Below are 26,420 nucleotides of genomic sequence, written 5' to 3'. Positions count from 1 at the left end.
TTATGCCTTAATTTTTGCATCTGCAGGGCTCAACACAATTTCTGAGACATAGTAGTTGTTAACGAAATACGTGTTAGCTAAGCGTGCCAAGGTTTATATTTTTGTTTAAAACAATTCTGTCCGTTTGACAAGTTTTTACCATTTACCTTTATTATTTGGTCATTTACTTTCCCCTGCTTTCTATTCAATCAAATACCACTGGTTTACTTAGGTTTTTCTTTATGGGGATTGCAACCACTGAACCATCAACATTCACTTTACTTTTTTTGGTTGAAACAAATGGAGTGTGCAATAATATATAAAAATGATTATCTTAAGACACTAAGCAAAATATAGCAAAACATAAATTGATATTTGTAGCAGAACATAAATTGATATTTATATATGTTAAAGTTATAATTTTCTAAGAGGAAAAAAACAGATACTACAGGTCCTACTTTGGGGGAAATGCTGAGTTTCCTGTTCTGTTCTAAACTCTAAAATCTCTTTCAGCTCATTCCAAGAATATGTACCATGAATTTCCTAAAGAATATTGTCAATTATTTCTTCTTTAAGAAAGGTGAAATGAGAATCTCAGTGAATATAATTAGGTTCATTTATTAGGTATGCTTGAGTTAGAATGCTAGGTCTTGAATTAATGAGTTGGAGACAACTTTGGACTGGTTTTAATCAATCAGGAAACTAAAGCAATTCTGATTTTGTTTAAGAGTCAATAAATCAGTGAGATTTCAGACCTGCATCTTATGTAACATCCTTTCAGTAGATTGCAGTTCTTAGCTTACAACATTCATTCTGTTTGGATACGACCCAATCCTACCCACTTATAATGGAAGCCACAGATTGGCCAAGAGAGCACAGCCAAGTCATATCCAAGGTGAGCCATTAGCATCACACTTGTCACCATTCTCATTTGGGTCAATATGAATAAGTACTTCAGTTAGAAGAGTTTCCTGCCCTACTTCAGGTGAGAGAATAATGCCATCTCTTATTCTTTGTATTCATAGGAGACCCCTTTGCTTTTTATTTCTACTTATTTATTTTTTAATCTTGATTTTTTTTCTTAATAAGTATTTAACTATTGTAGGGACCATCCTTAGCAATTGGTAACTTCATTTTAAAAATATTTCTCACTTTTTATAATCTCTTTCACTCTCCTTTCCTAAGACTCAGTGTCTATCCTGAAATCAATGAGGCTTCTCTGGACATACACATGGGGATTTCTGTGTCAGGATGCCTGCTGTCTCTTATGGGAGGGAGACAGACACATCTTTAAATATCCCTGTTCATGGGATCTAGCAGTATTGGAGCTACTTTCCTCAGTAAATACAGGATCCCATGACACAGCTTAACTATCACCTGCAAAACCTCCATTTTAAAGTTGGGCTTCTTTTTTCCTATGATCCAAGTGCTTTTGTCCTTAAATCCCTCCTCCTGAAATATTTGTAAAGTGTGGAACTTTGCTGGTTTCACCTTTACTCTCACTTCCACCCATCTGTCAGTGAACCACTCTCTCAAGAGCAGTTCCTCTCTCTGCCAGAGGTCCGGGTCTTTGACTCTTGGTCTTTCTCTGCAACTCATCCAGCCAGGCTGTCGCCTGGTACCATTATCAAAACAATGTGGTCATGCTCATATCAAGATCCTCAGGGGCAACAAACAAAATCTGCCCTGTAAGCCAGTTCGCATTATTATTCCCCTTTCTGTGCTCCTCTGGCCTCACACGGCAGGAACATATTTTCCTGGAGTGGCTTGAGATGCTCCTTGGACTCATTCATTTCTAGATGGAGGAATTGTAAGATGGTCTAGTGGCCTTTTTTCTCTGGTCTGGTTATCACTCTTAAGTGCCCTCACAGGATATCTAAAAGTGTGAGTCTGGGAAAATGCCATTACCTAGGAAAGAGCACAGCTTCAGACCAGCTGAGAATTGAATTTAATTGTTCAAATATATTTCTCTGTGACTTAACCAGCCTTTGGCCTCATACACAGGAGGGGAGCCTTAATCTTTCATTGCATTTTGAATGCAAGATGTGAACACAAAGGAAGCGTCACTAAAATTCCCACAGCAATTCCGAAGTTAATGACTTGTAATAAGGTCTGGAGCCACCAATCCCCTGTTCCCCAAGCCAGGCTGTGATCTATGTGGTCCTTTATGAAGTACATCTAGGATGTCAGGGGGTCACAGTAGGAGCAAGGAAGATTCACCCTGATGAAATCTCATTCCCTGAAGTCTTTGTCACAATTCCAAAAAGAGAGTCCTGGAAAACTTGCTCTCCAATCTAGAGACTGGAATGAAATAAACTCAGTTCCCCTGTGATAGGAATGCATGTAAGTTTATTCATGCTTGCTTTGTCTTTTCTTTCCCACAACAGCAGGCTTTTGTAAAGATTTTCTGCATCCAGGAACTGTGCTAAGCCCTCTACAGGCAAGGTTCTAAAGGACTCCGCCAATACCCTATGGACTGACATTGTTAACACTTCTGTTTTAAAGATGAGGAAAATGATGCTTATAGAGATAGTGTCTCCATTTTTTCAAATTCTTATTTAGAGTTCAAAATGATCATCATCAAGAAGTTAGAAGTAGACTTTATAATAAAATTTTTTTCCCATTAGGGCACTTCAAAGTGCTACATTAGATGAGAAAAATAATATATGTGCTTGTGTACGTATGTATATATGTGTGTGTGTTTGTATATATATATATATGTCGTTATAATAGCATTCAGAATCATAAAGTAAGTTTCAGTTTGTGCTTACCCTTTTTTAGCTCCTGTCCTAGCAAATATAACTGGCTTCCAGTGAACAGACTTAAAAAGGATTTTGTAGGGGCTTCCCTGGTGGTGCAGTGGTTGAGAGTCCGCCTGCCGATGCAGGGGACACGGGTTCGTGCCCCGGTCCCACATGTGGGAGGATCCCACATGCTGCGGAGCGGCTGGGCCCGTGAGCCATGGCCGCTGGGCCTGTACGTCCGGGGCCTGTGCTCCGCAACAGGAGAGGCCACAACAGTGAGAGGCCCGTGTACCGCAAAAAAAAAAAAAAAAGGATTTTGTAAAATTTACTTGATTAGTAAACTTGCCTAGGAAGGTATGGGAACAATTCTTTGCTTCAGTAATGATAAAAATTTAGGCAAAGAGGAAGGCAAGAGGCCCAGATTTATTGCCTACTCATGACTCTGGAATTTAATCACTGTTAATCCTGAAAGCTACCGTATTTCCTGCTCCCTGTCCATGCCCGTCAGCTAGGAGAACCATTTGCCAAATCTTAGGGAGATTCAGCCCATGAGTGTCATCACCTCTGTTAGATGTGGCTGCATGGACCCAGCAGAAAATGGCATTGAGTGAAGTGAAAAGATTATGATTCTATTCTACTTACTGAAGTGTTCCACAGTGAGAAGTCCAGTGACTTGGAAACCCAGCCATCTCCTTGTTCCTTTGTTCAATTTTGTTTGTCTGTTTCATAGGCTGGCTTACATCACAACATGGACTCCCATATACTGGGAAAGACCTGGGCTTGGCTGGCTTACATCACAACATGGACTCCCATATACTGGGAAAGACCTGGGCTTTCCTCCTACCCTGAAGTGCCACTGAGGCCAAAATTTCCAGGCTAACTTACTAAGATAACTAGTTAGGTTTTTATTACCCTTGAAAAGTAGTCCTTCTTTCAAATGCTGCCTTATCTTCTCTTAAATTTAGTGAGATTTATTTTCCTATTTCTTCTTCATTCACACAATCTAAAATATTTCCTCATCTTGATTTAATTCAGTTGAAATTCAGAATTCTATAGACAGAAAATGTGGACCAACTATCTGGCATCATTTAATGTGAGAAATGTATCCATTTGCTTAGATTTATTCTTAACATAAACTGTATTTTCTTAAAGCTAAAAATTTGGATAAATACCCAATTTTGAATCAGTTGATGAAATAATAGAAAGTAAAATTATGCTGCAAATTTTCACTTTAATAAAAGTATGAAGGAGCAAATCCAGATTTCTTTACTTCCTGGGATCAGTTCATTTTTCCAAATCAGTCCTCTTAATCACCAATTACTTATTCTTGATGATAATGGGAAGGGAACATATAAAGTACATAACCCCATAAAAGATTGTCATTCTCTATGAACATGAAATAAAATTACATTATGATTCACTTTTATCTGATTCTTTATATTTAGACCATCCCACTAATGGTTTTCACACAGAATCAATCAAAGAGCTAACAGGCATCCTAGCAACTATGTGAAGACATACTTTGGCCTAAATAACAGATTTTTATAAAAGTTTTGAAAGTTGCTCCTAGATTGTTCTTTACAGAAACTTACACAAATATGTTAAAAGCAGACACCCAAAAAAGGGAAGACTGCCATTCAGCAAAAGTTGGAGGCAGGTTTGTGCGATTCTAGGCCAAAGAAGATTTTAAGAGGGAATGATTAACGGGTCAAGGATGTGGCATTAAAGAGCAGGTCTCAACTATATTTAAATACAGAGTGAAGAATAAGCAACAGTAACAACTGCCTGGTCTCACCCCACCGCCATTCCCTCCATCATCTGCTGAGTCCTTTACAGGTTCCACAATTTACAGGTTCTTCTGCTTTGGGTTAAATCATTCGTGCTCCTCCCTGCACTTCTGCCAGACAATAGGCCAGGGCAACCGGGCAACCAGGCAACCAGATTCCCCTCTCTCAGGGATCATTGTCTTGTGCTGCCTTGTGTCTATTATCTGAAAACTGTTTTCATGTATTTTATCTAGTTTTACAATTGTTTCAGGCAGGAGGAGAAATCTAGTCTCTATTACTCCATCATGACTGAAAGCAGAAGTTCTGTTTATTTTCCATCTTAGGAAAAAAAGAAGCAAGAGAAAATTAAAATTTACATCTGTGTTTTATATTCATATTGAAAGTGGCAGTTTCATTTAGTCCTTCTGTCACATGCTGTATCAGGGGTTATCTTGAGATAAAAATGTTTCTTAATGCAGGGGGTTGGTAGTGGCCTTATTTCCTTTTCAGAGTATTGAAATTAATATAACATTTCTGATTAAGAATATCAGGAGTTTCTGTTTTCTAGTTTTAACTACCATGAATGGCCTAGTATTTGAAAATATTCACCAAAACAAACCATATATTGAAGATCATTAAGGACAAGGGAATAATAAAAAAAAGTCTTTTGTTGTCATGTCTACTCTAAGTATGAACTCCTCATCAGCCTCATTATGAGGCAAAAACCTTGATGACCTAATAGAATATGAGAAGTTCCAAAAAAAATAAATTATTGAGTGTTCTGAAATACAAAATTGCACATATTATTGTGAAAAATAAATTGGATTGTGAATGGATTCTGTGTTTGAGATATTTGCTAATAATACAATGAAAACTTCATGATTAGCAAGATATTTAAAGAGTACAACAAAAAGACCAATAAAACAGAACAAGAGCCCAGAAGCAAACCCATACACAGAGGGTCATTTGATCTGTGACACAGGTTACAATGCGGTGCTGTTGGGTAAATAAGTGGTACTAGGTTAATTAGATTTCTACATGGAAAAGACCAAATCAAATCTCTATTACACAAAATACAACAATCAGTTCCAGCTGTATTATACAGCTAATATTGAAATAAAATAATAAAGCTTTTAGGATAAAGCATAAGAGAATACCTTCAAGACCTTGATGCAGGCAAAGATTTCTTCCAAAAGCTACAAAGTTAAAGAAGAGTTAAAAGAAGAGTCAACTACTCTCCTGAAAGATTATTTTCTATATATGTTTGACAAAGAACTTACATAAAACATAGAAAATCTCCTATAAATCTAAAAGGCAAAGTATCAACCCAGTAGAAAAACAGACTAAAAACTCAAATAGCATTTCACAGATGAGGATATCCGAAAGCCAATAAACATATAAAATGGTGCTCAAATTGATTAGTCATCAGAGAAAGGCAAATTAAAGTCACACATATAACAGAGTGTCTAAAATGAAAAAAGCAGAAAATACCAAATTAATAAGAATGAAAAGCATCTGAAAACTAATTTCCTGATAGCATGGGTGCAAATTGGTACTAATAGTTTGGAAAATTGCTCATCATTACCTACTAAATCTGAATATTTGCATACTCTGTTATCTATAAATTTCACTCTTTCGTATTCACACACACACAAAATTTTAGTGTTTATAGATACTTTTTATCTCGAGGTAACCCCTGATGTAGCATGTGATAGAAAGACCAAATGATACTGCCAATTTCAATACGAATATAGATGTAAATTTTAATTTTCTCTTGTTTCTCTTTTTCCTAAGATGGAAAATAAATCGAACCTCTGCTTCCAGTCATGATGGTGGAACATACCAAACACATATACAATAATCTTTATAGCAACATTATTTATATTAACCCCAAATGAAAAAAAAAAGTAAAAGTCAATTTAAAGAAAATTGTACAACAATTCAAATGATTTCATTCATTTAAAATTTGGTGTTCAAAATAGCAGAGGGAATCTTTCCGTAGGCGAAGCGTTAGAGATCCTTCATGGGTACAACCAAGAAAAATAACTATCAAGCAGGGGCATCTGAGCTGAAGTTGAAAAATGTTATATGACAACGTGTGCTTGAAACAAAATGTTTTAAGAGAAACATATAATATTTTTAAATATTATAAATGTATTAGAATAGAAATGTGTAAGAAATAAAACTTTGTTTTTAACTTATATTGTGGTTAGTTAGAAATAGTTGTTTGCATGAAGAGATGAGAAAATGAAAAGGCAAAATTAATGGTACATTTTCTCTGACATGGATTTCAAAACTAAAAATCTGACCCCCAACACCTATGGATTATATCCTACATTGAGTCTGATCATATGTAAACATGGAGTGAATAGAAAAGGGACCAGGCAACAGCAATATGTCCAAATTTCTAGAGAAGAGCTAGATGGAAATGAGAAGTTTGGTACTTCAAGTGTTCTGGTTTCTTGAGCAAACTGCCTGCTGTTAGTTCTGTTTTGAGTCAGAAAATAAAACAGCCTGGAGATGGGACAATTTACATGGAACCGTGGAACAAACTAAATTATTAGACTCCAGTGCTAATCTTTCCATCTAATATATTTGCTGTGATTCTTGCTAATAGAGAAATGGTCTGAGACCAGGGTCCCCCTCAACCTTGCCTCTTTTTTTCCATCTTCTGTACATGGGATGAGGAAGATTTGAGTGGGGAAGTTGTATAAAAATGAGAATCAGGAGTTAGAAATCAGTAGTGAAGCTAAAAGGAGGAGTTCTAAAGATTAATTTGGAGAAAAATGACCCAGAGGCATTTGATCCACTTAAAATGCATCTATTTGTATGTGTATAAAAGTACCTGAAATACAGGCAAAGTTCATTGCAATAGTATATTAGTAGTTTTGTGGATAATTTAAATTCACTTGTTTATAACTTCTCTATTTTCCAAATTTTCATAAATGAAGAAAACAAAATTTACAAATGTTATTTTCTTTTCTCATCCATTCATTGTATATGAAACCATAAAGACTTGGAGTGAGTATTAATATATACTTTCTTCACAGTAAGGCGAGTCAAGACAATTGTCTTGGGAATAAAATCTTGGTGTAGATATAGATATCTTACACATTTTGTATGATTTAGCATAAAATTTTTATTTATTTTTTCATATTCTTTTCCATTATGGTTTATTACAGAATACTGAATATGGTTCCCTGTGCTATATAGTAGGACCTTGTTGTTTATCCATTCTATATGTAATAATTTGCAGCTACTAACCCCAAACTCCCAATCCAACCCTCCCTCGCTCCCACCTTGGCAACCACAAGTCTGTTCTCTATGTCTGTGAGTATTTCATAGATAAGTTTGTGTCATTTCACATATAAGTGATATCACGTGGTATTTGTCTTTCTGACTTACTTCACTTAGTATGATAATCTCTGGGTGCAAAATAAATTTTTTATTGATTTTAATTTTTAAATTGTCACATTAAAGTACAGTTATGGTGTTTTAGGAATAATGAACCATAATAAGCTACAAATAAGCCAAAAGGTCAAGTATTTTACTTCCATCCTAAATTTTTATGTAGACTTGGCCTCATTGTTCAAGTTATTGTTTTTAATATTTATTTTATTTATTTATTTATTCATTTTGGTTATGCTGGGTCTTAGTTGTGGCTCTCATGCTCCTTAGTTGCAGCTCATGGGCTCCTTAGTTGTGGCCAGTCGGCTTCTTTAGTTGCAGCACATGTACTCCTTAGTTGCAGCATGTGTACTCCTTAGTTGCAGCTTGTGGGATCCTTAGTTGCAGCGCCGGCTCCTTTAGTTGTGGCACATGAGCTCCTTAGTTGTGGCAGGTGGGCTCCTTCGTTGCGGCTTGCAGGCTACTTAGTTGTGTTTCACAAGCTCCTTAGTTGTGGCACGTGAACTCTTGGTTGTGGCGTGCATGTGGGATCTAGTTCCCTGACCAGGGATCAAACCCAGGCCCCCTGCATTGGGAGCACGAGTCTTAACCACTGCACAACCAGGAAAGTCCCTGGTTACGTTATTTTGAGATTAAAGATCCATCCCACTACATATACATATATATTTGCATAAAGCTGTATGTTAATATGCATAAACACTCTAATATGGTGACTAATTCTGCATAAAGTTAAAAACTTTAAAAATTTTCATTTAGTGATTCTTATTCATGATGTGGTAATGCTCATTCTTCATCAAGGTGGAAACTTTCTTATTTATACCTTGCAGTTGCCATATAAGAGTTCATAAATTTAATATGACAATTTTGTCTGTACTAACATTTTAAGATACAGTTTCCTAATTGGTTACAATGTATTGCTGTCATGTTTCTAGAGTGACACTTAACCCCAAACAGTTATAGCCAATTACAGTAAAACCTATTGAAGCACATCTTGCAATCTTCAATAAAGAAGGGGGATAATGAGGGAAGAAGACACTCCGTGTTCTTCTCAGAAATTTTCCTTCCACCTGGACTATCATTCAGTGGAGGAAGAAAAATTAATTTAGCTCCTTGCTGCCTGAGTGACTACCTAAGATTGAGTACAATTATTTTTTGATCCATTCATTCAAACATTTGTCATTAACATTTACTCTGGATTGTTCATAAAGAAAGGTGAAAGATTAAAAAGATATGGGCAGTATAGCTGATAGTCTACTGTTCACCTTGAGACAAAGGACTTCTCTAGCTCAGCAAGTGAAGAGCCAGTTGACACAGGCCAGATAAAAGTGCACGGAGGATTTGAAACAGTGGGAGAGGAGGGTACAGCAGGAGTTGTCTGGTGAGGAAAGATTTCAACTTGATAAATAGCTTGTGATCATTCTCATTCATTCTTTAGTTTCAGCTTCACCTCAGGCAGAGGAATAAAATGTGCACATACAGGGAGCAACTTAATGCCATTTACTTTATTTTAGCTGCCCTCCCCCACTCCCCATGCCCAAGGTAAACGTGATGCGAACACTCATGTGCAAGGATCCTAGGAAGAGACCTGGAAAGAGAAAAAAGGAAGGAGTTAAAAGAGTACAAGGATATTTTATCAGGTTGGCCAGTATTATAGCTATGTCTGTGAGACTCAAGCCCAGGCCTGAAGAGACTTAAATGATGTGTCTCAGAGTAATCTACCTGAAGAAAGGGAGAAGACCATTTAACCGCCAGTTTCTGTCCCTGTTGGTCAAGGCTAACCTTACTTCCTTAAAGAACCCTCCAAGGTTCCAGCTAGTCCTTGTATCAGAGTGACATCATCAGCAAAACTCTGGGATACAAAGCAAGAGGTACCTGGTAAGGGCTTTCGGCAAATCTGGAGGGGTCTCCAGTTTGTGGGTAAAGCCCACTGTGAGCTGGATGCTTCAGTAGCAGCCAGAGCAAAAATTGTGGCCCAGACTGTGCACTGGTGCAGAGGTATCTAATGAAAATTTCAAATATTGTACAATAAAGCATTACTTTTAAGAGCATACCTCTCTAGTAAAGGGAAGCCTAATAGAATATTATTTGAACTTAATATGAACTTAGTATGATTTTGTCAATGTGCACATTAGGGTGGAGGAAGAAAGGGAACAAGCCCTACTTCCACCTCATAGTTTTCCAAAAATGTGCCTTATTATTTTCCAGCATGATTTCTAGACTAATTTAAATGTCCAAACTGGGGTTTAGAATGTTGAGTAAATCAGATGGTGCCACATGTCTTTGTTTCTCTTTAAATCTAGACAACATAATGTGCCATACACATTTAGAAACTGTAATAAATTTCAACACAGAAATGCTAAACCAGTTATAATAAAGAAGCCTCAGATCTAGTCTACTCAAATTTATTTTCAAATTTTCATAGGAGTATAAGGAATGTGCAGTGAACCAGAGACTCAGATCACAGAAATGCTAAAAAGAGCTTTACAATTCTATGACATAAAAGCAGGCTGGGGACAAAGCAATCTCATAAGCTAGGGAATTAAAACTCACTTGTCTTTTAACCTGTGTGCACACATCTGCAAAATGCAGAGCAAATGCTATAGTGGCACCATGGGAAATTGTCAATATTGATATTGCTTATAGATAAAGGGAACTCACAATGTGAAAACAGCCTCAGCAAATCAACTTAACTATGTCACAGAATTCCAATTAAATCATTTTTGAGAACTGCTCCATTTGAATATTTACCATGCCTTTGATTAAATGTGTCATTAAATCTATATCAGTTTAATTTAATTATAAATTGTTTGATTTTAAAAATGGTAAGTTTGTATTTAGCTTCTTGATCACACTGTTTCAAATCACAACTCATAAAATGGTACCATCTTGCTGGCAGTGTTCAGCGAATCAGAGCAATGTGTTTAGATTGTTTTTTTCTGTCATTATGTCTGATATTTTAGAAGGAAATTGTCTACAAATAACATTTTTCTTCATGTAGACTATCATTATCGTATCTTAATTCTGTTATGTTTTCACAATATGTGCAAACTGTCAATTGGATAAAACACCATTTCACCATCTTATAAAAACACCCACTTAGGAATATAGACAGTGCTCACTTTGAATGGTAGTGTGGGACAGGGAAAGGACTGTGCCAGTTGAAAATGTTATCAGCAAATTTAGTTAATGAGAAAAGACACAAGAGTTCCATTAACTTTATGCTTTATTTATTTTTTTTAAATTCTGAATGTCAGCTACAATACTTGTTAACATTTTTGGAACTATTTCTTTATGAATTTTTTTTATTATTTTTACCCTCCCCTTCACCCATTTCTACCACCACCCACCACCCACCTCTGGCAACCACCAATCTGTTTGATGTATCTACATGCTTGTTTCTTTTGTTTTTTGTTTTTAATAGATTCCGTATGTAAGAGACCACAGTATTTTTCTTTCTTTGTCTGACTTACTTCACTCAGCATAATGACTTCGAAGTCCAGCCATGTTGTCATAAATGGTAAGATTTCATTCTTTTTATGGCTATATAATATTATATTCTCTATATATACCACATATTCTTTATCTATTCATACGTTAATGGACACTTAAGTTGCTTCCATGTCTTGAAAATTGTAAATAATGCTGCAGTTAAAGCGGAGGTGCATATATCTTTTAAACTTAGTATTTTTGTTTTCTTTGGATAAAAACCCAGAAGTGGAATCCTGGATGATATGGAAGTTCTCTTTTTAATTTTTTTAAGAACTTCCATTTTGTTTTCCGTAGTGGCTCCACCAATTTACATTCCCGCTAACAGTGCACAAGGGTTCCCTTTTCTCCATATCCTCACCAACACTTGTTATTTCTTGTCTTTTTGATAATAGCCATTCTAACAAGTGTGAGGTGATATCATACTGTGGTTTTGTTTTGCATTTCCCTGGTTATAAACAATTAGCATGTTTTCATGTACCTGTTGGCCATCTGTACATCTTCTTTGGAAAAATGTCTATCCAAATCACCTGCCCATTTTTTCATCGGATTGTTTTTTGCTGTTGAGTTGTATGAGTTCTTCATATATTTTTGGTTATTAGCCCCTTATCAGATTTATGATTTGAAAATATTTTCACCATTCGGTAGGTTGCCTTTTAATTTTGCTGATGGTTTCCTTTGCTGTGCAGAAGCTTTTTTACTTTGTTGTAATCCCAACTCATTTATTTTTGCTCTTATTACTTTTGCTTTTGGGGTTAGATTTAAAAAATCATCTCAAAGACCTATGTCTAGGAGATTACTGCCTATGTTTTCTTCTAGAAGTTTTATGGTTTCAGGCCTCATGTTTAAATTTTTAATCCATTTTGAGTTAATTTTTATGTATGTTTTAAGAGAGTAGTCCAGTTTCATTCTTTTGTATGTAGCTGTAACTGTAGTACAGTTTTTCCAACACCATTTATTAAAAAGACTGTCCTTTCCCCATTGTATATTCTTAGCTCCTTTGTGGTAAATTAATTGACCATATATGTGTGAGTTTATTTCTGGGCTCTCTATTCTGTGGCATTGATCTGTGTGTCTTTTTATTGCCAATACCATACTGTTTTGATTACTATAATTTTGAAGTATAGTTTGAAATCAGGGCGCATGTTGACTCCAGCTTTGTTCTCCTTTCTCAAGACTGCTTTGGCTGTGTGGGCCCTTTTGTGGTTCCACACAAACTTTAGTATTATTGTTCTATTTCTGTGAAAAATGTCATTGTAATTTTTATAAGGATTGGATTGAATCTGTAGATTGCTTTGGGTAGTATGGACATTTTAACAATATTGATTATTCCAATCCATGAGCATACAATATCTTTCCATTTATTTATTTCATCTTTAATTTTTTTCATTACCATCTTATAGTTTTCAATGTATAGGTCTTTTACCTCCCTGATTAAATTTATCCCAAGGTATTTTATTCTTTTTGATGCAATTGAAATGGGATTGTTTTCTTAACTTCCTTTTCTAATAGTTTGCTATTAGTGTATAGAAATACAACAGTGTTTTGTGTATTGATTCTGTATCCTGTAATTTTACTGAATTTGTTTATTATTTCTAATCATTTTTGATGGAGTCTTTATAATATCATGTCATCTGCAAACAGTAGTAGTTTTTTTTTTTAACTCTTTATTTTATATTGGAGTATAGCCGATTAACAATGTTGTGATGGTTTCAGGTGCACAGCAGAGAAACTCAGGCATACATATACATGTATCCATTCTCCCCAGAACAGTAGTAGTTTTACTTCTTCCTTTTCAATTCGGATGCCTTTTTATTTTCTTGCCTAATTGCTCTAGCTAGGACTTCTAATAATATGTTAAACAAAATTGTTGGGCTTCACTGGTGGCACAGTGGTTGAGAATCCACCTGCCAATGCAGGGGACACGGGTTGGAGCCCTGGTCTGGGAAGATCCCACATGCCGCAGAGCAACTAAGCCTGTGTACCACAACTACTGAGCCTGCACCCTAGAGCCCGCGTGCCACACTACTGAAGCCCATGAGCCTAGAGCCTGTGCTCTGCAACAAGAGAAGCCACCACAATGAGAAGCCTGTGCACTGCAATGAAGAGTAGTCCCTGATCACCGCAACTAGAGAAAAGCCCGCACGCAGCAATGAAGACCCAACGCAGCCAAAAATAAATAAATAAATACATTTAAAAAAACAAAAAAACCCCAAAAGTGGTGAGAGTGGGCATCTTTGCCTTGTTTACTGGACATTTACCAATTGGTTAAAGCTGGATAACTTTCCTTACATGGAGCAAAGAGAAGTCTTGGAGCTAGGTTAGGTAACTTGTGCTGAGCAGGCAATTGCTGATTGGTTGGCATAGGACCTCCTTTTCTGTGACAGCTGAGCATAGAAAGTTAGTTAAATTTTGGTTTGCTAATGTGGGTCTTAGCATGAGTGACTTCATCTTGTCCCAATCTGGTTACTTTAACAATGATAACTAGAAATCATATCAGAATCATTCAAAGTGAAGATGACCCATTCAAAGACACTAGTAGGTTAAAAGTTAAAGGATAGACAACAATATTCCATGTCAATACACACAGACACACACACATGCACACATGCACATGGACACTGGATATAATAATATCAAAAAAGTAAATTTTAAGAAATAGTAACAGGCTTAAGAGAAATTGTTCATAATAATATGGTCAATTCAGGACATAAAAAACATAAATATGTAAAATCTAAAAAAAGATACAAAATACATGAAGCAAAATCTCTTATATCTGGAAGAAGAAATAGATAAATCTATAAGCATAGAGATTTGAACATCACTTTCTCAATAATTCAAAAAAAATTGGTAGGAACATTTGAACAGACCTAGTTGACATTTATAGAATAATTCACCAAACAACAGGAGAATACATATTCTTTTAAAATGCACACAGATTATATACCCAGATAGATGATACTTGAGACCATAAAACAAGTCTCAATAAATTTATAAGTATTGAAACCATAAAAATATGTTCTCTGAGAGCAAGAGAATAAAAAAACAAACAAAAAAGAATGTCACTAATATTCCCAACACTTGGAAATTAAACAGCATGCTGTTGCATAACTCATGGGTCAAAGAGAATATTAATGGAAAATTAGGAAATATTTGGAACTGGATAAAAATGGAAATACTACCATCAACAATTTGTAGAATGCAGCTAGACCACATCATTAGAAATAAATTTGTAGCAGTCAACATTGTATTAAAAAAGAAGGGCAAACTTAACCTAAAAAACAGGAAAGAAAAGACTAGAAATTAGTGAAATTGAAAACAGAAAAACAGTAGAGAAAAATCAGTCAAACTGAAAGTTTTTTCTTTGAGAAGGTGAATAAAAGAATAATCCTCTCACCAAACTAATCAGTATAAAAATGGAAAACACATTAAAAAGTTGGGTGAAGAGGGTTAAAGATACAAACTTCCACTTATAAAATAAATGTCATGGGGATGTAATGTACAGTATGATTAACAACACTGTATTGCATATTTGAAAGTTGCTAAGAAAGTAGATCTCAAAAGTACTCATTACAAAAAAAAATTGTAACTGTATGGGGATGCATGTTAATTAGACTTATGTGATGATAATTTTGAAATATATAGAAGTACTGAATCACTATGTTGTATACCTGAAACTAATATACTGTTACATGTCAATTATACCTCAATTTTTTTTAAAAAGTCACTGGATACCTAAAGAAAAGTACTTAATCCTAGTAACTTCATCAATCTTCCTTACCAAAAAAAAACCAAAAAGGGAAAACACAAATTATCAATATCTATCATGATATCTAGCAGTCAAGGTCTAAAGACTTTAAAAAATAAGTGTGAAATAATATGAATATCTTTAAGACAATATATTTGAAAACTTAGAAAGAATAAATAAATATCATAAATGACACAAACTAACAAGCTTCACAGTGGAGAAAATAGATAACCTGAAAAGCCCTATAACTTTTTTTAAAAAAACTGAATATAGTTGATGTACAATATTATATGTTACAGGTAAACAATATAGTGATTCACAATTTTAAAGGTTATACCCCATTTATAGTTATTATAAAATATTGGCTATATTCTCTATGTTGTACAATATACCCTTATAGCTTATTTTATATCTAATAGTTTGTACCTCTTAATACCCTACCCCTACATTGCCCCTCCCCACTTTCCTCTCGCCACTGGTAACTACTAGTTTGTTCTCTCTATCTGTGAGTCTGCTTCTTTTTTGTTATCTTCACTTGTTTGCTGTATTTCATAGATTCCACATATGTGATAACAAACAGTATTTGTCTCTCTCTGACTTATTTCACTTAGCCTGTAATATTTATCCTCTAATCAAATAATTTTAATAAGCATAATTGTTGCTTTTATTACATGATCAGGTGGATTCTCAATATTGGCTCACTGAAAGTCTGTCCATTCTACCCTTCTTCTAGATGAAGATATTGAAAGTAAAAAAAAAAAAAAAACAAAAACTACATTTCACATTTTCCAGATTCCCTTGTAGATTGAGCCTGAGTAAAAATTATCCAGTAAGAATAACTCCTTTGCAAATTAGAAAGTACAATAGGTAGAGCCCATCTTCCTGGAGTCCTTGCCTTTTGCTTCTGAGAAGCAAATACATGCGTCTGTACAACTTTCCTGCAGCAAAGTTCTGGAGAATGGTATTCATTATTCAGCTCTTTGGATGAGAAGCAGTTGAAGAGGCAGAGTCCTGGGTCCTCTTCTTTGGGCCCAGATCCCTCCTTTGGATACCTCAGAGGTAGTAGGTACCCTGAAAGTTCACTCCTAAATTGTCTGGGAGACATTCCAAGAGCCCCAGCCTAGATTTGGCCCCTTCAAACCTTTCAACAATTTTGTAGATATCTTATTCCCTGAATTAAATACCTTTCTGCTTAAAACTCCTAAGTACTTTAAAGATCATTAGGTCTCTCTTTTGGTGCACTGAACTCCTGAGTGAAATTCAAAATATTTAAAAATGAATAAATTAATAGAAATTCTTTATAAGCAGGGGTTAGCAAACTTTCTCATATAGGGTCAAATAGTAAATAATTTAGGCTTTGTGGGATATGCACTCGCTGTCACAAATGCCTAATTCTGAAGTTGTAGCAAAAGCAGCCATAGACAATATGTAAACAAATGGACATGACTGCATTCCAATAAAACTTTATTTATAAAAACAGACCATAGTTTACTATAAGGATAACTCAGGTTTTAATAAATATTTGATTCAAATGTCTTGAAAAACAAGTCTATTTTTTAAATGACATTATTTTATTAAATTCCATGACTCAAAATAGATGCACATACATTTCAACACTTTTCCTTTTGTTTTAGTAAATAACAGAAAATATGATTTGAGTTCTTGTGATTCATGAATAAAATGTCATTCTTTTTTGCAGAATCTGTGAATATCATGAAACTGATTCTATTCTAAAGACGTCAAAACATTTCTGAGAGTTCTGTTAAATTCATTTTGTTTGGAATTTTATAAACTATTCTTACGTTTTGTGAAATTCTCTAAAATTAAGGTGTTTTATTTTCTTTGAAAAGAGACAAAGTTATTAATCTAACGAACAAATTATACTAAGAAATAGTATTTTCAATACTAATTCAAGTATGTTATGTTTTGTGCATGTTATGGCATGTTATTTTTGGTGTCATGTCATTTTCTTTATAATGTGTAATTTGATATTGAATAATCTTTACGATCTTAAGATTCCATTATGCCTTTCTGCTTGAACTTGCACTTTTCATTGCCTTAGCCCCAAAGTGACTCGTATTACTCTGTTCGTATTTTTTCAGCCATAGCAGTCACATGACCCCACAAGTGGGCTGGAAAGTTTGATCTCCCAAACACCCAGGAAGGAAAGGAGAACTCACTGTTGATGAGTCCTAGCATGCCTTCCACATGCCCCTTCTAGATTCTAAACCCAAGCATAATGAGTGTTTTATTATATTTATTCCACCTACATGTCTGTCAAAGCAACTAACTCATAACAGATCCTCAATAAACATTTTTTTGAAATATTGACAATGTCAAAGAAATTGACATCCACAAAAAATTACAGAAAGTATATATTTCACGGGTCCAAAAATGGACACAAAAATTAAAATATAACGATGTCACAAGAACTATTATAACAATACCGATTATAACTGGTATTAGAATAATACCAATGAATACTTATGATTATCTGCTCTGTGAAAGCACAGCTATATAAACTTATTCAGTTTTCACCATAAAATATGAGATAACGTTCTCCTTCATCCTGTTTTAGAGATGAGGAAGACTGGCACAGTGAGGTTAAATAACTTGCCCCAAATCACGTAGCTAAATAGAGTAGATCTGGAATTTGAAGCCAGGTAGTTTGGCTCTAGAATGTGTGACTTTTTTCCCATGTTGTCAAAATGCTAGAATTCATGAGCAAATCAACCATGATGGTATACATAACAAGAATCTTTCCAACCATTTTAAAGTTTAAATGGTTCATTTAAATTGCTGAATTTTCAAGGACAAGAATAATTCAGGAGAGAAGTAAATAAGAATATAGAAAATATAACAATCCATCTTGCTGACATCGAAGTGTACTCAGGTGAATGTACTGGGTAAAATAGCATGCCAATATTACACATGAGTTATCAGAGATGAAAGAAATTTGCTAGTCAGTTTGTCTTTCCTAAGAGATTGCTGTTTTAAGAAAAAGTATTGTAATATTAATGAAGAAGATTCAATGTTGGTTTTACATTTTCCAATTCTAACCTTTTAATTTACCGTATACAATGTAACAATGTACTCACGGAGGACATACCAGATGCCAAGCACTGTTAAACGTGCTTTACAACTATGAACTTATTCAATTCTAATAGATTTTTTTGAAAATCAGCTTACAGATGAAAAACTGAGATAAAATAACATGCCTGATGGCACAGTCAGCAAGTACCAGAGGCAGGATTCAAAATCTTGGCAGCCATTCTTTATTTATTTATTTATGGTACGCGGGCCTCTCACTGTTGTGGTCTCTCCCGTTGCGGAGCACAGGCTCCGGACGCGCAGGCTCAGCGGCCATGGCTCACGGGCCCAGCCGCTCCGCGGCATGTGGGATCTTCCCAGACCGGGGCACGAACCCGTGTCCCCTGTCTCGGCAGGCGAACTCTCAACCACTGTGCCACCAAGGAAGCCCTTGAATAGCTTTTTACTAGCTGATTTATACTCTATCTTTGAAGACCTCATCTTGCTTGTTTTTTCCTATGTTGTATGAATATAGCAAGTGATTTGGATGCAAAGAGTTTATTTTGAGACATAATAATCTCAGTAACCAATTTTCTAACAATTCTCCTTAATCTGTCTCAGCTAAGTAGGTATTTTGAAATGTAAGAAATACAGTGTTTGGGGTATAGGTTTTGGAGACGGGCTGGAATATTTGATATGCCACTGTCTCCCACAGTAAAAACAAAATGAAATGAACAAATAAACAAAATCTCTTCCATCTGATGTAAAAGCAACCAGGGAAGACTATTCCCTTTGGTTAAATCAGTGCAATGTGAAGTCTGTGTAAACTTGTTGTAAGCATTATGACAGATGGGAAAGAACTCATTTAAATTTAAAAAACCTTTTGCCTTGCAAAGGAATTTTCTTAAGATAATTTGTATTCACATCTAAATAGTAGGAGCCTGAAGATTAAGCATTGCAATTGCCATTTATATTACAGAGAAAAATGCAATCTTGAGCAGGTTATATGAATTCCATTTCTTCATTTTTCTGAATCATCCTCTTCTTTGAACTATTATTTGGAAGATGGTGTTGCTTTTTGTCTTTTATGGGGTTTCTTCACTTTGGTTGATGATAAAAAGTTGCCATTCCCTTTCATCCTCATCATGTTCATTGTTCTCCTTAGTTGGGTGCTTTTTGGATGTTCTTGTCCTGCAGAGAGCTGCAGGACTCCCTCAGATCTGTTCAGGCATCAGAGCCCAATTAACAACATTCTAACTATTCTTTTCATCTTAGATATGGGTAAATTAAGGTGTTTACCTCTAAGTAGCTAAGGATTGAGTGCATATTTTTAAGTGGGTCTTTACTAAAGATCACAAAGCCTATCTCCATATTACATATCTAATGAAGAGAAATAGAATATGACCAATTTTTATGTAAGAATTCATTTATTCATACTGCCCATGATTCAGTAGAGACAGCATTCCATTTATAAAGTTACCATTGAAATCATGTAAACTATTAAACTTTGAACTCTTTTAACAACTGAACTGGGGAAAAGAAAAAAGTCCTAGACAATGGTGATTAGCCAGAGAAGAATATGTATTCTTGAGACCATCTGGTTTCTCTACATCGGCTTCTATTTGGTTATCATCATCATTGTAGTAGTAAGAACTCTGGCTAATGTAAGCAGCAAAAAAAAGGACTTAAAGACTCTCTGGTCCCTCTGGTCCAATTAGTGGGAAGATTGGAGAGCCCAGCTTGAGAAGTAAAGTGGGCTAAGCACGCAGGCCCAAAGCCACCTTCAGTTAAGGATGTTACTCATAGCATCACCCACACGGGATCCTTGATAAGAAACTTTTCTCTGGACTCTCATTCCCACCATTGCTATGAATTGTTTCCTACCTATCCTAAAGTCTTTGTCTTATTTTCTCAACACTCAGAATTCAGGCAGGATTGAGTCACTGGCCTGGCCTCCAGTTTTCAAGGAGCAGGAAGAGAAACCTTCTTGAACTTGCAGCCTTGTGGACCCTGGCTCCCCAGAAGATATATACTCACAGTGGGGGATTTACTAGCAACCAAAAGTGTTTCTAATGCTCTTTAGCCAACCTCTTTGAACCCATTTCAGTCATCATTATCATATTCACAGGTAGTATAGTATTGCAAAGAATGATCAGTTAACAAACAATTTGGGTTCTAATTCAGTCATTTACCATCCTGATAGTTTTGGCTAAGGAAGTTATCTTCTCTGAGCCTTTGTTTTCTCAGTTTTAAACTGGGATAATACTATTCTGTCTAGAATGTAAGGTCATTGTAAGGAATGATATGAGATAACCTGTGTAATATTTCTTTCGATTTTTGTCCATTCAAAAAAAGTATTAAGGGCCTACTAGGTGTGAGACTGAAAAAAAAAAAGTAACAATATGTGTCCTAAAGAATATATTATTGTGGGAGTTCCCTGGGAGGCCAGAGCTTAGGACTCCACACTTCCACTGCAGGGGCATGGGTTCAATCCCTGGTCAGGAAACTAAGATCCCACATATCGTGCAGCACAGCCAAAAAATAATAATAATAATAAAATAAAACAAAATAAAAAGTTAATCAACATTAGAAAAAAGAAAGTATTATTGTAAGGTATTTTAATTAACATTTTAATTAAAAATATATTGAGAATATGCATGTTCTCATTCTGTTTGAAAAATGGGACAAATAGGTGAAAAGTCAAACAACACTATGATAAATAAGAAATTTAAGAGAACAGAAAATTATTGCTAGGATATTCCTGTACCACCAATGTCTCTTCTGAGACATATTTCTTATCCTAATCCAACCACTTTATTTGTGAGAGAGCTGGCATTCTTATAAAACCCCACCTCTAGGGGAAAATGAATGGTCAAATGTAACCAATCAGAACCCATTCCTGAAGCCTTTGAAGTTGGAACCATTTATAAAATATGTGCCTTGGTCAGAAAAAATCTTGTGCAGAATACATCAGTGTTGAATAAGGGATTCCGTGTATCTGTTAACTGGTGCTGGGGAAAGCACTGAAAGCAGGAAAGGCAAACCCACATCCTAAGCAAGTGTTTATTCCAGTGAGGATTAAACATTCTTCCCTGGAAGAAGCCAGATTAGGTTTTAGCATTAGCCTCTGCTGTTGAAATATTGGAAACTCATTTGCAATATGCAGATCATCCTTCTTGAGAGGAAGCCCATGTTGTTCAGCTCAGGAGCCCCTTTCATCTCTTTTGCAATATGACTTACACGTGTACTAACTGCGGGGAAAAAACTGGCTGGCTTTCACCAGAGAAAGTCATTTTGTCAGTCAGATTATTCGGTCCCCCAGTGGGTGCCCTCTAGTGGACATTTACACCGGAAATGAGTGTTTTCACGTTTCATTCATATATCATTTCCCCAGAATCACAGCTTTGCGACATTAATATTTGATTGTGCCCTGATCTCAAGAGTTTTCCTAGTGATGCAGGAAGGCTTTTGGATGACTATCCTGATAGGGAGGGGAAGTTTCATTGGCTGCTATTTGACCCTTTCCACCATAAGAGGTTTTGCCCAATAGATCAAGGAACCAATGTGCATTCGTCCAATTGTTAAATATATCTATTCTCAATACATATTTATGACTGGAGAAATAACCATAGGATGGGTCTGTAGTCCCTTAGGATCCACTGTGAAATGGACTTGGGCCAAGAACGGCATGAGCTCTGAGTCTCTATTTAACAGACACCAGTAAATCACCTTGGTTTATTGCCTTAGGAACCTCTGGAGAGGGCATCAAGGGAGGTTTATGATATAGTTTTTGTTAATAAACGGAATCGTGTTCTCCCCAAATTCATATACTGAAGTCCTAACCCCTAGTACCTGAGAATGTGGCTGTATTTGGAAATAGGGCCTTGAAGATGGTGATTAAGGTAAAATGAGGCCTTAATCCAATATGACTAGTGTCCTTATAAGAAGAAGAAACTTGAATGATAGACACCAGGGGAATGTGAGCATCAAGGGACAACCATGTGAAGGAGAAGCAAAAGGGCAGCCATGTGTAAGCCAAGGAGAGAGGCCTCAGGGGAAACCAAACCTGCTGACACCCTGATCTTGGACCTCAGCCTCCAGAGCTGTGAAAAATAAATTTCTATTGTTTGAGCCACCCTGTCTATCTAACGCGGTGTTTTATTATGGCAGCTCAAACAAAGAGTCCTGGGTTAGTTTTCTACTGCTTCAATAACATATTAACAAATTTAGTGGCTAAAAAGAATACAAGTTTATTTTCTTACAGTCCTCTAGGTTCGATGTCCAAAATGAATCTCACTGGGCTAAAATTAAGTTGTCATCAGGGCTGCATTACTTTCTCAACACTTAAGGGAACATCTATGTTCTTGCCTTTTACAGCCTCTAGAGGGCACTCACAGGCTTTAGCCTGTGGCCTTTTTCCTCCGTCATCAAAACTGGAAACTTCCTCTGACCCTCTTCTTCTGCCTCCCTCTCCTACTTTTATGGATCCTGGTTATTACCTTGGACCCACTCAGATAATTCCAGAATAATTTTCCTAAGTCAGCTGATTAGGAACCTTAAATCCATGTACAAACTTAATTCCCCTTTGCCTTGTAACATAACATTCTTCTGGGAATTAGGATGTGGATAGCTTTCTGGGGGAGGACATTATTCTGCCAACCCTAAGTCCTATCACCAGCCATTGGTTATTCTTAAAAGGTAGTGGATATTTTAGCTATCACAGTTCTGGAAATGGGTATGATACTGAAATCTCCACAGTAACAAGAGGTTTCTGCCTAACAGAAATTTTCTGCTTATATAGGTCAAGTAGCCCTTAAGAGGCCACCAACATTCCCAGGTAATAAGTATTTATTTCATTTCTAGACAATTAACATGAAGAACCAACTCTCCTTCCTTTCACAAATCTCCTGCTGGGCTGCCATTTGCCAGACCTCATCGGAAGCCAGAGATCAAGAGAGCTGTGTGTTTCAGCCCAGAAAGTCAAGCTCCTGGGGAAAATAGAAGGGTAGAGAAAGGTGGAGAGTGGGTCTGGAGTAGTAAATGAGAAAAATTTAAGCCCACCATCTCTCACCATCAAATCCATTATCAAGTCCCATTAAATTCGCCTTTTAATATCTTTCTCCACTTCTCCCCTTTACCACTGACACCACCCAAGTCCAAGCTGCCATCAACTTTCCCAGACACCATTGCAGTAATTTCCTAACTAGTTGACTTGTGCTCAACCACACTGCCCACATCCAATTTGTTCTCCATGTTGCATTCAGTCAACTTTTAAAACCCAAATATGGCTCATTCATCCCACTTCAAAATCATTAATGCCTTTCCACTGCTTTTTTGTTTTTTTTTTAATTTATTTTTTTTGGCTGCGTTGGGTCTTCGTTGCTGCGTGCGGGCTTTCTCTAGTTGCGGCGAGCAGGGGCTACTCCTCGATGTGGTGCGTGGGCTTCTTATTGCGCTGGCTTCTCTTGTTGCAGAGCATGGGCTCTAGGGCATACGGGCTTCAGTAGTTGTGGCATGTGGGCTCAGTAGTTGTGGCTCACGGACACTAGAGTGCAGGCTCAGTAGTTGTGGGACATGGACTCAGTAGTTGTGGCTTGTGGGCTCTAGAGTACAGGCTCAGTAGTTGTGGTACACGGGCTTAGTTGCTCTGCGGCATGTGGGATCTTCCCGGACCAGGGCTCGAACCCGTGTCCCCTGCGTTGGCAGGCAGATTCTTAGCCACTACACCACCAGGGAAGTCCCTCCACTGCTCTTAAGATGAAGAAAAACTCCTCAGTTCATGGCCACCTACCCAACGCTCAGCCTTAGGTGGAACCTTGCTTGCCACTTTTTCCATTTTTACCCCGGCCACGTTGGCCTTGCTCTGGTCTTTGACACTCTTCATGTTCCTGTCTTTTTCAGGCATTTGGATGACTGTCTTTTGCACCCAAGGCAGTCTTTCCCCCTTTTCAGCAATTCAGTATCCACTCCCTCTTTGGATGGTAAGTGTCCTTTTCTGAGTCGTCAGACTACATAGACATCCACTATTGCTTTTTGCCTCACTACACTTTTTCTATCTTTCCTGTGCCCCACGGGAGATGCCAGGAACTACATTGCTCAGAATCACCTTCCCCATACGATTCCTGGTTAGAGTCGGCTAAGGAGTAGTGTTTTCAAGAGATCTGGAAGTCAAAGAGAGAGCCCTTTATTCTCTGAAAGCTAATGGAGGCAGATCAAACAGGAAAAGACAGATCTGAGCTTTGGAAGCACTCCTGGAAATCATCAGCCATAGCTTCTGAAGATATGGGAGAAAATGGAGATGTAGAGATGAGTAATTATGTGTGTTCGTGAAAACTAAGGATCCAAGTGGCATAGTGGAAAGAACATCATAGAATATAGATTCTAGTTCATGCTCTGTCACTGGCCAGGTGTCCCTAGATAAATTTTTTGAAGAGTCTTTAAGTTCTCTCATTTTAAAATGAAGAATTTTTTTGCTGTGAGTAGGAAAGAATATGGCACATGTAAAGCTGCTATAAAATGAGTGATACTCAGTTTGCTGCCATTCTCTTAGCTGTGGTAGAAAGTTCTGTTCTCTTTTGAGCCCCTAGCCTGACATCTCATAATGATTCCAGGAGACTTCTGGATAAGAATTTGCTTAAGGAGGGAATTCCCTGGTGGTCCAGTGGTTAGGACTCCAGGCTCTCACTGCTGAGGGTCCAGGTTTCATCCCTGGTAACTAAAATTCCACCAGTCGTGTGGTGTGGCAAAAAAAAAAAAAAAGAAAGAAAGAAAAAGAGGAAGAATTTGCTTAATGAATTTTGCTCAAGCTTAAATTGACACTTTTACCACATTTAAGCTTATTTAAACTACATGCGTCTGTCCCTCTGAAGCCAGACTTCCCTAAATTCAGGGCATTCATGTTTTAAAAGTATCACTTAAAAATATCACAATCACTTTTTTCTTAACTGGCATTTTTGTGTCTCACGAGGAAGGGGTGATTTGTTAATGTTGCTTGAGGGAAATTAGTCACTAGTATTTTGTACATACTCTACCCACCCTTACCCCTCACCACTTCCCTAACTATCCAAGGAACCTGTGACTTTTAGGGCCATCACACACTTTCTTGACTTGCAGCATGTCTTTTGTTGAAAACTGGAGTTGATACGTCAGGTCAGGTATAGGAACTGAGGTGAACAGTATGTTAGTGTGAAGTTTTATGGGAACCTCACTAGGAGTTGGGCTGTGTTTAATATTTGCTGGAGCTGGAGCTGTCGGAGGCTAAAATTTCCTCCAGTGTCTGTTTCTGTCTCCTCTGTAGTTTGGGGGTTTCCCTACAAACTTCCCTTAAAAAAGAACTTTTTGCAGGTCTTTCCGCTCTAATCCACTCTTATCCTACTGGAGCCCAAGAGGCGGTAAGGTGTGGGGGAGGGGAAGTGTTCTATAACTGATTAAATCCCAGTCTTTCACCGGACATTTAAAAATGCTTACTTTCCCCTCCCTCTTCCAGAGGCGCCAATTGAGTTTTTGAGTTTTCTTGGCTCTTCGCTGTAAGAACCTGGTGGGGTTCCTGGGGATAGAGCCCAGGAAGTTTGGGGTCCCGCCTGAGACTACAGCCCCAGGAGTCCCTCACTCTCACACTGGCCCTCACTCAGCCTCCAGCAATTGGTCCAAATTACAATTTAAGTGTTCTCGCTGGTTTAGGATTCTAGCGGCTCTGCTCCAAGTAAGCGGAACTCAGCTGTGAGTTTGCACTGTTCCTGCATTCTCTCTACCAGGCATGTTATCTCCTGGGGGCAGGTAGTGTTCTGTGGTGCCCATGGGCAAGGCAAGGTCATTTTGACCATCTTTTGGTAGAAAGTAGATCCCTCCCTGTTTGGAGCACCAAGAAGTATCCATGGAATATAAATTAAACACCTTCCCCCAAAAGAATCGATCTAAAAATTAGCTCATTCGTGTAATGTTGTGTGTTTTTTTATTATACGTGTCCTACTGGAACTTGAAGTGATTAAATAAATGAGATTAAAAGTGTAAAACTCTGACAGGGGTAGAAGATGAAGGTCATTCCTTTGCTCTGATTCTATGCCTGAGACCCCTTTCCTCTATTATACTCTTGGGGAAATAAGTAACTTTTTAGGTGCTCGAAAGAGATCGATAGATAATGCTAACATCACTATAGACAGAGCTGAAGTGAGTAGTATGGGATTACTACTTTTACTTAGTAGGAATCCTTTCCTCCTGTGTTTTGTGTTTGAAGCTAGAGATAAGGGATATAGGGAAAAG

The sequence above is a fragment of the Pseudorca crassidens genome, chromosome 21 (genome assembly GCF_039906515.1).
Source record: "Pseudorca crassidens isolate mPseCra1 chromosome 21, mPseCra1.hap1, whole genome shotgun sequence".
NCBI lineage: Eukaryota > Metazoa > Chordata > Mammalia > Artiodactyla > Delphinidae > Pseudorca > Pseudorca crassidens.
Note: the sequence above shows the minus strand (reverse complement) of the source record.